The sequence below is a fragment of the Mustela erminea genome, chromosome 12 (assembly GCF_009829155.1).
Source record: "Mustela erminea isolate mMusErm1 chromosome 12, mMusErm1.Pri, whole genome shotgun sequence".
Classification (NCBI taxonomy): Eukaryota; Metazoa; Chordata; class Mammalia; order Carnivora; family Mustelidae; genus Mustela; species Mustela erminea.
The window spans coordinates 33,058,711-33,072,731 of NC_045625.1; the positions used below are offsets into that span (position 1 = coordinate 33,058,711).

The window sequence follows — 14,021 nt, forward strand, 5'->3', positions numbered from 1 at the left end:
CTCCCCATGCCGCCTCCCAGCCTCCCCAGCCCCTGGCAGCCACCACTCTCCTTCTGTCCCTGTGAATGTGACCACCCCAGGCACTTCATCTTCGTGGAATCCTACCGTATTTGTCCGTTTGGGACCAGAAGCCTAACTTTCTCCGGTCCTTTCTGTCTGTCCTTCCTCTCCCTTTCCATGAGGCTTGTCTTTTTAAAATCTATGTTATCACAACAGTCCCCCAACCTCTCCCTGCTTCACCCCTACTTTCCTGTCCACACCCAACTCAGCCTCTAAATGATATTCATGAACGTCAGTTCTGATGCTGCTCCAAGCTGAAAGCCACCTTCAAAGGCCCCATCATGACAGACGGAGAGCAAACTCGTCGGCCTGGGTGGGAGGCCATTGGAGAGCTGATGGCCGCGGGGCCTCCCCAGCTTCTGATCCAGCCCAAGCTTCCCTTTCCGGCTGTGCTAGAACACTCGCCCCGGCCACCCCTGACATTTCAGTCTTCCCAGCTGTCCTCTTAGCCGGGAGGGTCCTCTCCCCACCTCCATGCCCTCTGAAGACCTGCTAAGTCCTGGAGGCACAGTCTTTCCAGAGAGTGAAGCATCCTGACCTCCTTATTGGGGTGGCTGACCCTCCCCCTGCACAGCCTCCTGGGGACTGGGGACAACTGTGTCCCCATGTCCCTCAGCACCCCATCCCCTCCCCCACTAGCTGGGCCCAGTGGGCAGCCCCCTCTGATCAGCTCCACATCTCGGTGAGCAGCCAGGCCTGGCGCAGCGTGAGGGCCCGGTCACTGCAGCTCGGTCAGGGACATGGGCCCGGGGAGCAGAGCAGACGACCGAATTCCAGCCTGGGCCAGTGACCCGCAAGGGGAGAAAGTCAACCAGCCCTGGGTGGGGGCTACCAGGTAGGGTGTGGAAGGAGCAAACAAGCAAGCAATGGAAGCTCTAGGTGGCTTAACCTCCTCAAGGTTTAGGCTTTGTAACAGGGTCATAGAATGTGATGCAAGAATCGTACCAATCAGCATGCAACGTGCAGAGACCTTTGCAGCCGATACACCTTGATCACTTCCAGGCCGCTGTTCCATGTCCCCGGCAGAGCAAGGGGTGAATGTGCCTTGGGGAGTGGTGTCCCTGTGGTGAGACCCAGCCAGGGAGCCAGACGAGAGGGCTGAGCTTCCCAGCCACTTGCTGGCCCATGTCCCCTGCCATCTTGCTTCCCCAGGGAGGCCTGGCCTGCTGCTTAACCCCCACTGGGCCGTGGGAGAACTCCCTCCTACCCCCACCCCGCCACGGGACTGACTGCCAAATGAGCTGGGTCTGGGTCCAGTGCAAAGTAAGACCATAGGATTCTCTGTTCAAAATCAGAAAAAAGTACCACTAAAGGTACCAAGATATAAAGTTTTACCTTCCTCTCATGGCCTCACTCTTGCTGTGTCATAGTGTTTTCTTATTGTTTAATTTCTGGGTCACACAGGTGCCCGTGGGCTGCGACACAAAACATGCATGCCAAATGCACTAGCAGCCACTCTCTCCCCCTCCCTGTGCCCCCCCGCCCCCGGAGCAGGATACATGCAGCCCACACACAGAAATGAGCCATCTGGGGAATCACGACCTCTGTGCTAGACTAGGGGGGGCAAGAGGCAGCGTTGTCGGCAGAATGTACCAGAGATCCGCAGAGGTAGCACAGGCAGGCTGGTGGGACCCGGGGGAGGTGCCCAGGATGGGAGGCAGCTGGGGTCTAAGAGGCAGCAGGAGGTGGGGACTCAAGCGGGCCAAGCCGCTAAGCCTGGGGCATGCTCTGTTAGCCATGGCACTTCACTTAAAAATACAAAGCCAAAGATAAAATTAAGAATTTCAGGAGATATCTACAGAGAATTCACCGAAGCCCAGTGTCCTTTGCAGGGTACAGTCTCTGCAACTATGTCACCTACAAGCCATCCCCAGTCTTCTCCCCAGGACACACATCCTGAAGGCCCAGACTCAGCTTTGTCTCCCCTCAGATGGTCCTTTTCCTTCCTCCCTAGTATCTTCCCACCCACGGTCCCTGCCTCTGCAGGAAGCGGTCCACTGGGCAACGGCAGAAGGAGCACTGGGATGGGAGTCCGGGGATCTGGTTACAAGTCCTGTTGGTTGAGGACTTGCTGTGCGATCTTGGGCAAGTTGCTGTACCTCTCTGGATCTCAGTTTGACAACCCACTTCATTGGGTATTTACTGAGAACCTACTACATGCAGGGCATGGTGGGCCTTTGTGGCACAGACAGAAATTAAGATATTTCCTGGTCCTTAGGATGCTTATAGTGAAGTTGGGAGGGTAACACTCACACAGAGATCCCTGGGGCCATGTCACACGCATGGTGCTATACAGACAGAATGAGATAAAGGATGATACAGTTCACATTGCTGGTTTCCTTCCCCTTGTCTCAGTCCCACAACACTTGAGACCCGACAAGCCAACCCCATAAACATGAGATGGGTGGGGACATAGCTGAGTGGCCATGAGAAAGATTTAGGGGTTCTCAAGGGACTGTCAACCCAACATAAGTCAACAGTGTAAGGCACTGGCCCAAGGGTCATGATGGGATCTCCTCCGCATTCATTGGCTGAAGAAAGGCAATGGTGGTCTTGCTTAGCTTCATGCTGGGGCTCAGCTCTGGGCCCCCACCCTTTCATTTGTGGGGGTGACTTTTTTTCCTTTTTAATAAGGCATTGGCTTTGTATGTAGTCAAGTGTGCAAGTCTTGACAGCACAGCTCCCTGAATTTCCCACGTCTTCACCTATGTAAACACCACTCAGAGGAAGACAGGGGTCATTTCCAGTCCACCAGAATGCTCTTGTACCTCCTCTCAGTCCATCTCCCTCAAAGGTAATTGCTCTTCCGACTCTTAAAACCACAGGTGGGTTTTAGCTGTTTTGAACACTGCATAAATGAAAACACACAGAGGGAATGTTCTCACGTCCGGCGTCTTTCACGCACATCACAACTGTGGGATTCATCTGTGTTGTGTGTTAACAAGCGGTCATTCTTTTTCACTGATGTGTAGTATTCCATCAAACAAATTACACCATAACTTAGTTACTCTACTGGTAATGAACATTTAAGTTATTTCTAGTATTTGGTAATGATAAATAGGGCTACACATGCCTTCTGGTAGAAATAATCCCTTATTTCTCTTGGGTACATCCCTGGAGTTGAATTACTCGCCTGGAGTAAATGTACATTTAGTTTCAATAGACACTGTCAAACAGTTTCCCAAAGTAATTTCCCAATTTTCCATTTCTACCAGTGGTGGATGAGAGTTCCAGTTGCTCTGTATCCTCATCACCTCTTGCTATGGTCCGTACTTTTCATTTTAGCCTGAGCCATGATGCCGGGTGGCTGGTGGTATTTCATTGTGTGTTTCCCTGCTCCCTAGCGATGCTGAGTACAATTCGTACACCTGGTGGCCATGTGGGCGACCTCTTCTGTGAACTGAACCTTTGCTCATGAGCGGTGATGAGTCCAGAGAAAGGAAGCCAGGGTATCACAGGGAAGACAGTTGAAGGACCAGGAGAGACACGGTCACACTCTTCACGCCCGTAATGCGCTGCCTCTGGGAAGGAGGGACGTATGGGCTCTGGGACTCCCCATCAGGCAGACGACCTAGATTACCACGGCATGGATTTAGGATCTGCACCAGGAACATTCTCTTTAAGAGTCTTGTCTCTTGGGCTGTTTGTTTTTATTTTCCCCCAGCTGATCTCATTCTCTTAGTCATACGGGAAAACACCTACTGAAAAAGCAGGGAAGCTAAACACAGTGTTTGACCCTGTCTCTCTCTGCCGTTGCTACGAGCCCCATCCCAGGACACGTGGAGTCTCAGAGGTCCACACGTCCGTCAAAACTGTCCAGTGGGTTAAATTAGAAAGGCCATGTGCGTGTGGGTGCACGCGGCTGTGCGTAGTTTCATTCTGCATCTCTTGAGGTCATCACAGTGTCTGAGTCACTGCACAAATCACTGTAAGCAACAGGGTTCCAGGAAAGGGCTCTGAAACCATCTCCTGACCCTGGCCGGCTGCAAACCGGGCCACAGCCTGTTCTGGGGCTCCTTTCCCCCACCTCTCGGCAGCTCCTCCAGCGGAAGCCCCTGTGAGCTCTCACCAGACCCAGCCTCTTCTGTGCCATCTCCCTCCCAGCTGCAAAGGGACATCTTAGTACAAGTGGGAGAGGGCGTCAGAGTTCGGCCAACAGGAGCATCATCTTTTTTTTTTTTTTTTAAAGGATTTCTTTTTTAAAATTTTTATTTATTTATTTGACAGAGAGAGATCACAAGTAGGCAGAGAGGTGGGCAGAGAGAGAGAAAGGAGGAAGCAGGCTCCCTGCTGAGCAGAGAGCCCGATGCGGGACTTGATCCCAGGACCCTGAGATCATGACCTGAGCCGAAGGCAGCGGCTTAACCCACTGAGCCACCCAGGCGCCCCAGAAGCATCATCTTTTTTTTTTTTTTTAAAGATTTTATTTATTTATTTGACAGAGAGAAATCACAAGTAGTCGGAGAGGCAGGCAGAGAGAGAGAGAGGGAAGCAGGCTCCCTGCTGAGCAGAGAGCCCGATGCGGGACTTGATCCCAGGACCCTGAGATCATGACCTGAGCCGAAGGCTGCGGCTTAACCCACTGAGCCACCCAGGCGCCCCCAGAAGCATCATCTTAATGTACTCCTCTGTCCCCCAGACTGAAAGCTACTTGGGAGCAAACGTGTCCTCTCCCACAGTCCCACACAAAGCCTGTGCCTCTCAGGTGCTGAGGGCAAGTTTGCTAAGCAAATGAATGAACGCCTCGTGTTGTTACTGGCTTTGACAGCCATACATCAAAAGCATTGGTAGAATAAAAGCTGGTTTGTAGAAAAGCCTGTGGACCTCACTCCTCTCCTTAGTCTCCATTTGACAAACACAGCTTGTCACCTTGCCTCACAGCAGGTGTTAACATAAGGTTTGGCTCCTGAAGCCAGTTTTTGTATTTTCGGGAAAAGCAATATAAAAATCAGCAAATGGCAAATGGGGTGGGGGGGATATCGGCTGCTCATTGAACAAAGGGCTAATTTATTTAATAGACAGAGTGCTACCAAAAAACCAGAGCAAACCAAAGTGCCAACAATTAAATCAGCTCAACGAAAACGTAGAGAGAGGAAAGGAACAGGCAATTCACCTAAAAATACAAATGGCTAAAGAACCTAGAGGAAGATAATGATGCTCACTCCTAACTACGGGAAGGTAAATTAAGTAATGAGCCATCGGTTCCATCCATCGCATTAACAAAACAGCGAAAACCTGAGAATCCCCAGTGTTTGCGAGATGTGGGGGAGACAGCGCAACTCCCATTGGTTTACTCCCTTTCAAGGCAAGTTAAGCCATATCTACCCAACTGCCCAGGCCCTTTGACTCAGCAATACTCCTTCTGGGAATTTATCCTGCTCATTTACTCACTGGATTATACAAAGATACATGTATCAATCATCTGATTATTATCTGTATTAGCAAAAAACTGGGAACCACATAACAGTTCATCCACAGGGCCCTGGGTACATAGGTCTAGTGCAGACATAGGGCGAAGGCTATTAACCTCAGCCTTGGGGCTGTTCCTCCCAGCGTGTCACTGAAACCTCATAATAACAAGTGCTATTCTGGACATCCTGCATCAGGGACACAGTGCTAAGCACTTTCTACAGATTATTTCAAGCAATCTTAATAACTCTAGGAAGTGGGTACTTTTTATTCCCATTTTATAGATGTAGAAACTGGACTGCAGCCATCTGACTGCATTAGCCCCCAAGGGGTGTCATAACGAGTTACCACAAACTGGACGGCTTAAATTTGCTCTGTTGCAACTCAGAATGTCAAAAATTGGGAACCAAGATATCAGCAGGGTTGGCTCCTTTTGGAGGCTCTGAGGAAGAATCCGTTGTCTCAAGCCTCTCTCCTAGCTCCTGGTGATGCTGGCGCCAGCTCTGTGGAATTTCTTGGCTCTTACCTGCATCACTGACTCTGTCATCGCAGGCCCTCCTTCGTCGTGTGGGTCCCCTCCTCTTACAAAGACACAGGTCGCTGGATCTAGGGCCCACCCCAATCCACTAATACCTTGTCTTAACAAATGACACTGTGAGGACCCCATTTCCAAATAGGGTCACCTTCTGAGGTTCCGTGGACATGATTTTGGGGGGACACAATGTAACTTAATACAGTGACCAAGGTCACAAAGCTAGTCAGTACTCGAGCTGAAATTTGAATCCAGACAAGACTCCACCTGGCTGTGTGTGTCGTCACTACTTCACGCTGCCTCTCCGCCAGAGCTCACGCTGTGGGATGCTAACCACATCACAGGCGCGGTCTTACACACTCACGTATAATAGCTCATTTAGTCCCCACAGCACCCCCGCTTTACAGATGGGGAAATAGGTTCCCACAACAACCCCATTTTATAAAAGGAGAAACTGAGGCATGGAGAGTTTAAAATCACCTGAATTTACATGGCTAGTAACAGGCAGACCTTTGATTTGAACCCAGGGAGCTTTCCTCAAAGTCCATGTTCTTAAGCCCGATGCTAAACTGCCTTCCAGGGGTGCCTGGGTGGCTCAGTTGGTTAGGTGTCTGCCTTCTCAGGTCCTGGAATGGAGTCCCACATCGGGCTCCCTGCTCAGCAGGGTGTCTGCTTTTCCTTCTCCCTCTGTTCCTCCCCCTGCTCATGCTTGCTTTGTCTCTCTCCCTCTCTCTCTCAAATAAATAAATAAAATCTTGGGGAAAAAAGGAAGCAGCCTTCCACCTCGTGTTGCATTGTGATACATGGTCTGGGAAGGAAGGCTCAGAAAACACCTGTCTCCCCTGAAAGACCAGTGTTCTTTTCATCAGACACCAACCGTCCCCCAGTTCATCTTGTGTCCCTTTCCCCTTGGCCATCATGATTCATCCCAGAGCTGACTTGGGTGTCCAAAAACAGTTGCCATCTCAGCCAAGACGCTGGCCTAATTACCACCCCTTATTCTGCAGTGGGCATTTTTAACCTGGGGTTTCGAGTAACCTTCAGGGGGACTCACCCACCCACTGTGGTGACATGTGGTGATGAACTGCCATGCACAGGAACATTCGTTTTTCTCCAGAAAAAAAGGTGAGAGCAAGGCCCTGAGCACCCATCAGGTTCCCAGGATTTTAGAATCCTAATTTTCAAGCTTGCAGCCCTGTCTTTTTTAAAACATCTGTTCTTCCCAGTTACGTTGCCTGAGCAGGTTTATTTTAAGTGGTCTCAAAGCCTTTCAATGGTGTAAATGGAATGCAATAGAAAAACCACAAACAAATGCATACAATGTTGTCTTCCTGTCTGACTTTTTAAATCGTCCTGGGTTTTCCAGGAGGACGGTCCCTCTTTAGGGCTCCCCCCACCCTTGTCTTCTGAGTGGTTCTGAGGGAGGCAGTCGTGTCCCCATCGCAGCACTGGGAGCGCTCATCCTGGGCTCAGAGATGCCTCACTTATAAGCAGCGTGCCCTGAAAAGGCCACGAGACACAGGAGTCTGGGGAGAGGTTCTAGGCTGGCCAGGAAGTGGACAGTTGGGCTTGACAGTCCTGTCTGGACCTAAATCTCTCCAGGTTACAAAGGAGGAGGGAAGGTAGCAGAAGATGGAGATTACCCACTGCTGCTCAGCCCGACCCTTCCGGCAGCAGGTCGATTTTGGGGTCTTGCCCTCACCAGCATGCTGTGGCCACATACGTGCCTACCACAGGCCCTCCCCACCATCACTAGGGTCCCTGTTACCTGCCCATTCTGTCCTCCCAAACCCCCGCCTCCCCCACATGCCCCACCACCTCCAACCTACCCCATAAGCCTCCATATGTGTGCCTTGCACGTGCTCCCTTAAAAACAAAACCAACCAACCCATCAAATAAAAGCAAAAACCAAGTAAGAGCTCTGGATTTTGAGTCAGGGCTTAAATGAACTCATTTGTAGATTTTAATAAAAAATGATATCTTAATGCAAGGGCCAAGGGCAACAGTGGAGATAACCAGCCCTCCCCTCGGTGCTCAAAGTATGGGAGTCTGTGCATGTGGGCCGAGCATAGCAATAGGTGTTCATTAGCGCTTATCATTAAGCCTATTACTTAATAAAATGATTAAAGCTTTTTAGACACGAGGAACTTATTAGAAATTCAGAATCTCAGAACCTGTCCCAGGTCTACTGAGCCAGAGTCTGTATTTTAATAAGATCCCAAATGATTCAAATGCTAGAGAAACCCTAGAACAGGACGCAAGCCCTCTCACTTCTCAAGCCTCCCAAACCATGGAAAACACTTTGGCTTTTCTGGAATATGCACCCCAATTAGATGACCTGGGACAATTCCTATTTGGGTTCACTGTCCTTTGTCAACAAAGTGGGTTAATAACACCTACCCTTCCCCACTTACAGGATTCCTGAGTTTCAAATGAGATCATGGATTCATTCTGTGTGTTGGGATGGGGCTGATTGGGGTTTAGAGTCAGGGGGAGTGGAATAGGGTTTTTTGCCCTCATGGAGTCAATGGTTTGGGAAAACATGCTGTAGATACCAGTTTCTGTTTTGTGATTGTCATCGCTGTCACTGGGCTCTCATTTGCATACCTTCTTACTCACTCACTCATCCATTCAATGGTCAGTCATTTGTCCCCACAGAAAGTGCCTACACTGAGACAAGCTCTGAGATCTGAGCTGGAACACTGGGGAAGCAGAAATAAATCAGCCATAAATTGTCTTCAAGTGTCTGTCAGTCTCTTCGGAGACAAGGATTTAGCTGACAATTCCATTTAGAACACACTACGGCTAGTGCTCTGAGGTCCATTTGGGGGGCTGAGTGTACACAGGTAAGGCAACGAGGAACTTTGCTTCAAAGGATGACCACAAGTCCACCATGTTAGGAAGAGAGAGAACAGCATTCCAGGCAGAAGGAACAGCAGAGCTAAAGCCAGGGAGCCATGAAGTCACATAGGCTGGCTCCATGACCAGAAGCTAAGGAGAATTTGCAGGAGGGCCAAGAGGTGGTTTGGGAGAAGTAGCTTGAGGCCAGATCTTTGATGGTCTTGGGTTTAGTGCTAAGGAATCTGGTAGGAAATGAGGGGTCTCTGAAGGGAGAGGGATAACAGGGTTGGAGTTACATTTCATAAAGATATTTATTTATTTATTTATTTGACAGACAGAGATCACAAGTAGGCAGAGAGGCAGGTAGAGAGAGAAGAGAAAGCAGGCTCCCTGTGGAGCAGAGAGCCCAATGCGGGACTCGATCCCAGGACTCTGGGATCATGACCTGAGCTGAACCAGAGGCTTTAACCCACTGAGCCACCCAGGTACCCTCATAAAGATCTTTCAACAGTGTCACAGAAGAAGAAAAGCCTTGATGCAGAGAGATATTTATGAGGCTCTGCCAATAGCGCAGGGAAGAGACAGCAAGTACTTGATTGGCGTCATGATTGTGGAGGTAGAAATGACTAAAAGGAATATTCAGGAAGGTAGAATTGACAGGATTCTCGACCAAATAAATGGGGTGGGGAAGGAAAGGGAGATCTCTGGCTTGGTGCCTAGCTCGATGGTGTTACTAATGTTAACCAAGATGGAAGACATTGACGGAAGAGTTGGTGATGAGCCTGAGTCAGACCTGCTGGGTGTGAAGTGCCTTTGGGACTCCCTATTGGTTTTGTCTGATTGGCAGGAGGCATGGATGCCTGCAGCTGAGGAGAGCAGCCTGGGCGGGACACACAAATCTGGGAGTTGTGAGTTTATGGCCCGTGGCTGGAGCCCTGCATGAATGGGATTGGAGGAGGGTATGGGATGGAAAGAGAATAGGGTTGAGAGTGGCACTGACATTTAAGAGATGCAAGATGAGTCCGTGAAGGAGGCTGAGTGAGGCCAAGAGCCGTTACTACTTCCTTCAGTTCCCAGGGACACGGAGGCCAAACACCCCAGTGTTCGGCCACAACTCATGACCCAACAGAAGCATCCCCAGGAAGGGCCATGGGGTTACTGCCCTAGAACTCCCAGGATGCACAGTCGCTCAGGCTGTGGCCCGTGAGAAGATGTCCTGAGGCAGGGACACATGGGTGCCGGGGCTTGACCTGCCTCCTCTCCCCTCATCCCCGTGCACAGTAACTCCAGCCTTTCACAGATGTGTTTTTGTCTGAGAGAAAAACAAAAGGATGCAAGAAAAGAGAAACAGGAGAAATGCTTGAATTTGTTTTGTTTTCAGACCAGACAAGGGCCCAGCATTTCCTGACATCGAAGAAAACCTTCCAGACGTGTCCTAGGTTGACTCCAATGAGCTCATTCTTTCATTATCATTAGGGGCAAAGAGAGTCGGGTCCTTTCACAATTAACCAACAGAGGATCTTATAAAACAAAGCAAAAGAGAGGAAATGATCCCAGAATTCTGCTCTCCGATTCGTGTTCTCCTACAGAAACAGGACTGTGGCTTTACACTGATAATAGCTCGGAGCAGCCCAATAATTGATCTATTTGGTGTTCTGGCTTTCAGTGAAAAGCGAACCAGCCTCTTTAGAAATGTTGGCAGCCTGGCTGGTCCATTAGTAAGACTGAAAAATCAAAACACTGACTGGAAAAGGCCATTATGACTCCTGGACTCAGCAGGAGTCATTGATAGATGATGTCATTTCAGAAATAAGCAAGCCAAGGTCACAAGGCTCCTGGGCCAAGTCAAACTACCCTTCGTGGCCCATCACTACCCTCCTCTGCAGATCCTGAAGCCTGCTAAGGGGATGCAGGGGTTAGAGCCAGGACTGGGTTCATTTTACTTTACCTCATTTCTATGCTTACCCTGATTCTAGAGGAACGGGGTTCTAGAGGCTGTGACACTCGGCAGGTGGTTAAGGCAGGCCCTGGTCCCCTCCCATTTGCACACCCCCAGATTCTCTTTTCAGCCTCTTCCTGTCTTCTGGGTCCTTTTCCACCTCTTCCCACAAGCCTCATCCCAGAAGCACCTGTCCTCCCTTGCCCATCGCCCCCCCACGCCTGTCTTCAGCTCCTGCTACCTTCCCTCCCTACTCCTTTCTCAGTGGAGCTTTCAGGAGTGGTAGACTCTGTTCCCACGTCTTCCGCTCCCATTAGCCTGCCTCTTCCTCTCGCTAACGCTAGAAATATCCTTGCAGGTACCAAGCCCTTGAGCTGAGGGCTCCCCCAGCATCACCTCACTTCATAACCACAGCAACCCATGTGGAACTGGTCTTGTTATTATCCCCATTGCACAGAGGAGGAAACTGAGGCCGAGACAGACAGGCTGGGTCACTGGCCCCCGTAACGCAGTGGCAAAGCCCATGTTTGATCCCTTTGCAAGGCCCAGTCCAAAGTCACCCAAGACCACGTGCCAGTCCTGGTGGCCCCTTCCCAGTCCTCAGCCCCTCTGTCTTTCCTTAGCAATGGCCACTGCCGACCTCTCTCCTCCCCTGGCTCCTGGGAAACTACTTTCTCCTACTCCTTCCCTCCTCTTCACGGTGGTGGTGGGGGGTGTCCCCCTCTTAGTTTTATCCCTGGCTCTTCACTTTTCTCAGGCTAGCAAGACTTCCAAGGGAACCTCTGAGCCCTCTTAACCCCAGATCTCGTGGGGACCATTCTGCCCACCCCCTCACAGCTCAAGGTCACTCAGAATGGGTGGCAGAGTTGGGGTGGGAGCCAGGAGTCCTAACCTCCAGGTCAGTCCAGCTCCTGTTACTCGGAGCTGCCACTAAATACCTACTCCCCGTTTTTCACATTTTAGCTGAGCGGCAGCAAGCAGCCCTACCCTGGGTGAGGGAGAAGGTGTGAGGCCCTGATAATGTGGGGCGGAGGCTATTTTTGGAGGACACTGGCTTTTCACTGCGGCTGGGAGTAACTTGCCGACCAAGCCAGACAAAAACATGAATTTGTAAGATGGGCTCATGAAAGGGAGTAAAAACACAAAATGACAACATTCCTTGTTTTCACTCTGTTTGTTGCATGGCTCAGATTGATGCGGCTCTGGCTGTCTTCATTCCCCCTTACTTCTTTATCAGGGAGGCTTTGAGGTCTAGGGAAAATGTATAATAGGAAGTAAAGTTGAAGCAAAAATGAAATTTCAGAATGAGGGCGCTATTGTCTGAGCAGCGGAAAGTTCTGGACAGCAGCAGCTCAAAAAAGAGGGGGCACTGGTGGGGCGCTCACAGATCACAAGACCTGCCCTAAGAGCAGCAGGAAGGGTCAGGAAAGAGACAAGAAAGGCTAGTGGAATCTGCAGGCCTCCTGGCCTGCCCAGCAGCACGTGACCTTGAGCAGGGGGTCCTGTGACCCTTGATAAAGAATGAAATAGCTGTCCTCACTGGGAGAAAGATGACGATTTGGGGGGTGCTCCCTCTGAGGGTCCTGAACCCGAGTTAGGGTCTGGTTCGGATACGGAAAAATTGGGGCTAGGTCATCTTCAAGAATCTGAGAGAGTGAATGAAAGTGGAGACCACTTACAGGGTAGGTGTAGCAGGAAGGGGCTGGGTGGCTGGGGGGTGGCGTGGTGCTTGCGTGTCTCTGAGGCCGCATCATAAGCACTGTATAGACGGGGAAATTGAGGCCAGGGAGCAGCTGGACTGGAGCCTGTGGTCCTGCCCAGTTCGTCGGGTCTAAGGCTGTTTGACTCACAGGCTGCTTTGTGAGGGTGATGGCTGCTCCCCAGCAGAGGCGTCCGTAATTACCGTGGGACGCTCTTCCTGGACGTATACGGCACAGGCTATTCCGAGGGCTCTCGTAGGTCCCAGTATAGGCCTGAGTCAGAGGGACTGCCTAAGTGTCCGGTTTCCATCACACCCCAGGCTGTGCGCGGCTGGGCCCCGGCGTCCCAAGGCAGAGCCAGGGAACAGGTGTGGGGCAGCGCGGTGGTCAAGAGCGCACCCTGCTGCTCTCACCGCCCAGACTCCTAGCTCCATCACCCGAACCAAACCCTGCCCTTACGAACGGGGCCACTGAGGACCAGAGAAGGGAGTGGGCTCGCCAAGACCACCCCGTGAGATGGCGACAGCGAGGGGGTTTCTGCCTCCAGACTCCTGCCCGCTCTCCCTCGGCACGAAATGCCTGCATCGTGGTGCGTTCAACCGCGTCAGCTCCCGTAGTTCAGGAAACTTTTCCTGTCACCAGCTGGCGCAGGAACCTCGGTTCCTCGTCCACCAAGCACGAACGCCCCACTCCCACCCCCAAACTCTCGGCAGCGGGGAAGGGCCACGCCTCGTGCCGGGCTCCGTCGGGCAGCACCTGTTCCCAGCAGAGCACCCGCCGGCTCAGAGCCCCGCGGCGCGGGTGGCGAGTGGCAAGTGGCGAACCGCGGGGGTGGCCGCTCCGCCCGCACCTCCGCCCGGACCTCGGCCCGGACCCCCAGCCCGGCGCCGCTCTCCGAGAGCGCACGGGTCCTTCCGCCTCTTACAGACGCGGCGCCGGGGGGCCGGAGACGAGAGCGCCGCGGCGGGGGCCCCGGGAGCCTAGGGGTGCCGACGCAGCGCGGGGCTCCGGACCCCGAGACCAGCGCTCCCCAGCCCCCGAGGCAACCCGAGGCGGCGGCTATTTATAGAGGGAGCCACGCTCAGTCCCTCTTGGCGGCGGCGGCGACAGCTGAATATTTTGCCCAGATATGGCTGGGGCCCCGGCGCGGGGGCAGGGAGCCCCGCGAGCGTGAGTGGTACCCCGGGCCGGGTGGGGGGCTTACCGGGCCGTAGAGCCGCGGGGACGGGCGCGGGCGGCGACGGGGCGAGCGCGGGCGGCAGGCGGACGGGAGCTGGCGGCGGCCGGCGGGCGGGCGGGCGAGCGCAGCGCGGGGCTGGACAAGCTCCCGGGCGGCCGCGGGCGGGCGCTGTGGGCTCCGGGGGTGGGAGCCAGGGGCGGGCCCGGCTCCGCGCTGTCACCGCGCCCCGCCCCGCCCCGCCCTCCCGCCGCCCTCTCCCTCAGTACCTCTCCCTCCGTACCTCTCCCTCCACTCGGGGGCGCCGGGGCGCCGCGCACCGTCCCCGACCAGGGAGCAACGTCCGCTGGGGGCAGCGCTGGG

General features: G+C 52.7%; 1 protein-coding gene across 1 annotated transcript in view; it reads right to left on the minus strand.

Annotated features, from left to right (window-relative positions):
* Positions 1-13,798, minus strand: part of TMOD1 (tropomodulin 1) — an 84,535-nt gene extending 70,737 nt beyond the window's left edge. Inside the window, exon 1 of the mRNA XM_032306625.1 lies at positions 13,686-13,798. The gene's annotated coding sequence lies outside the window, so the exon portion shown is untranslated. The remainder of the gene's footprint in view (positions 1-13,685) is intronic.
* Between the last annotated feature and the right edge of the window lie 223 nt (positions 13,799-14,021).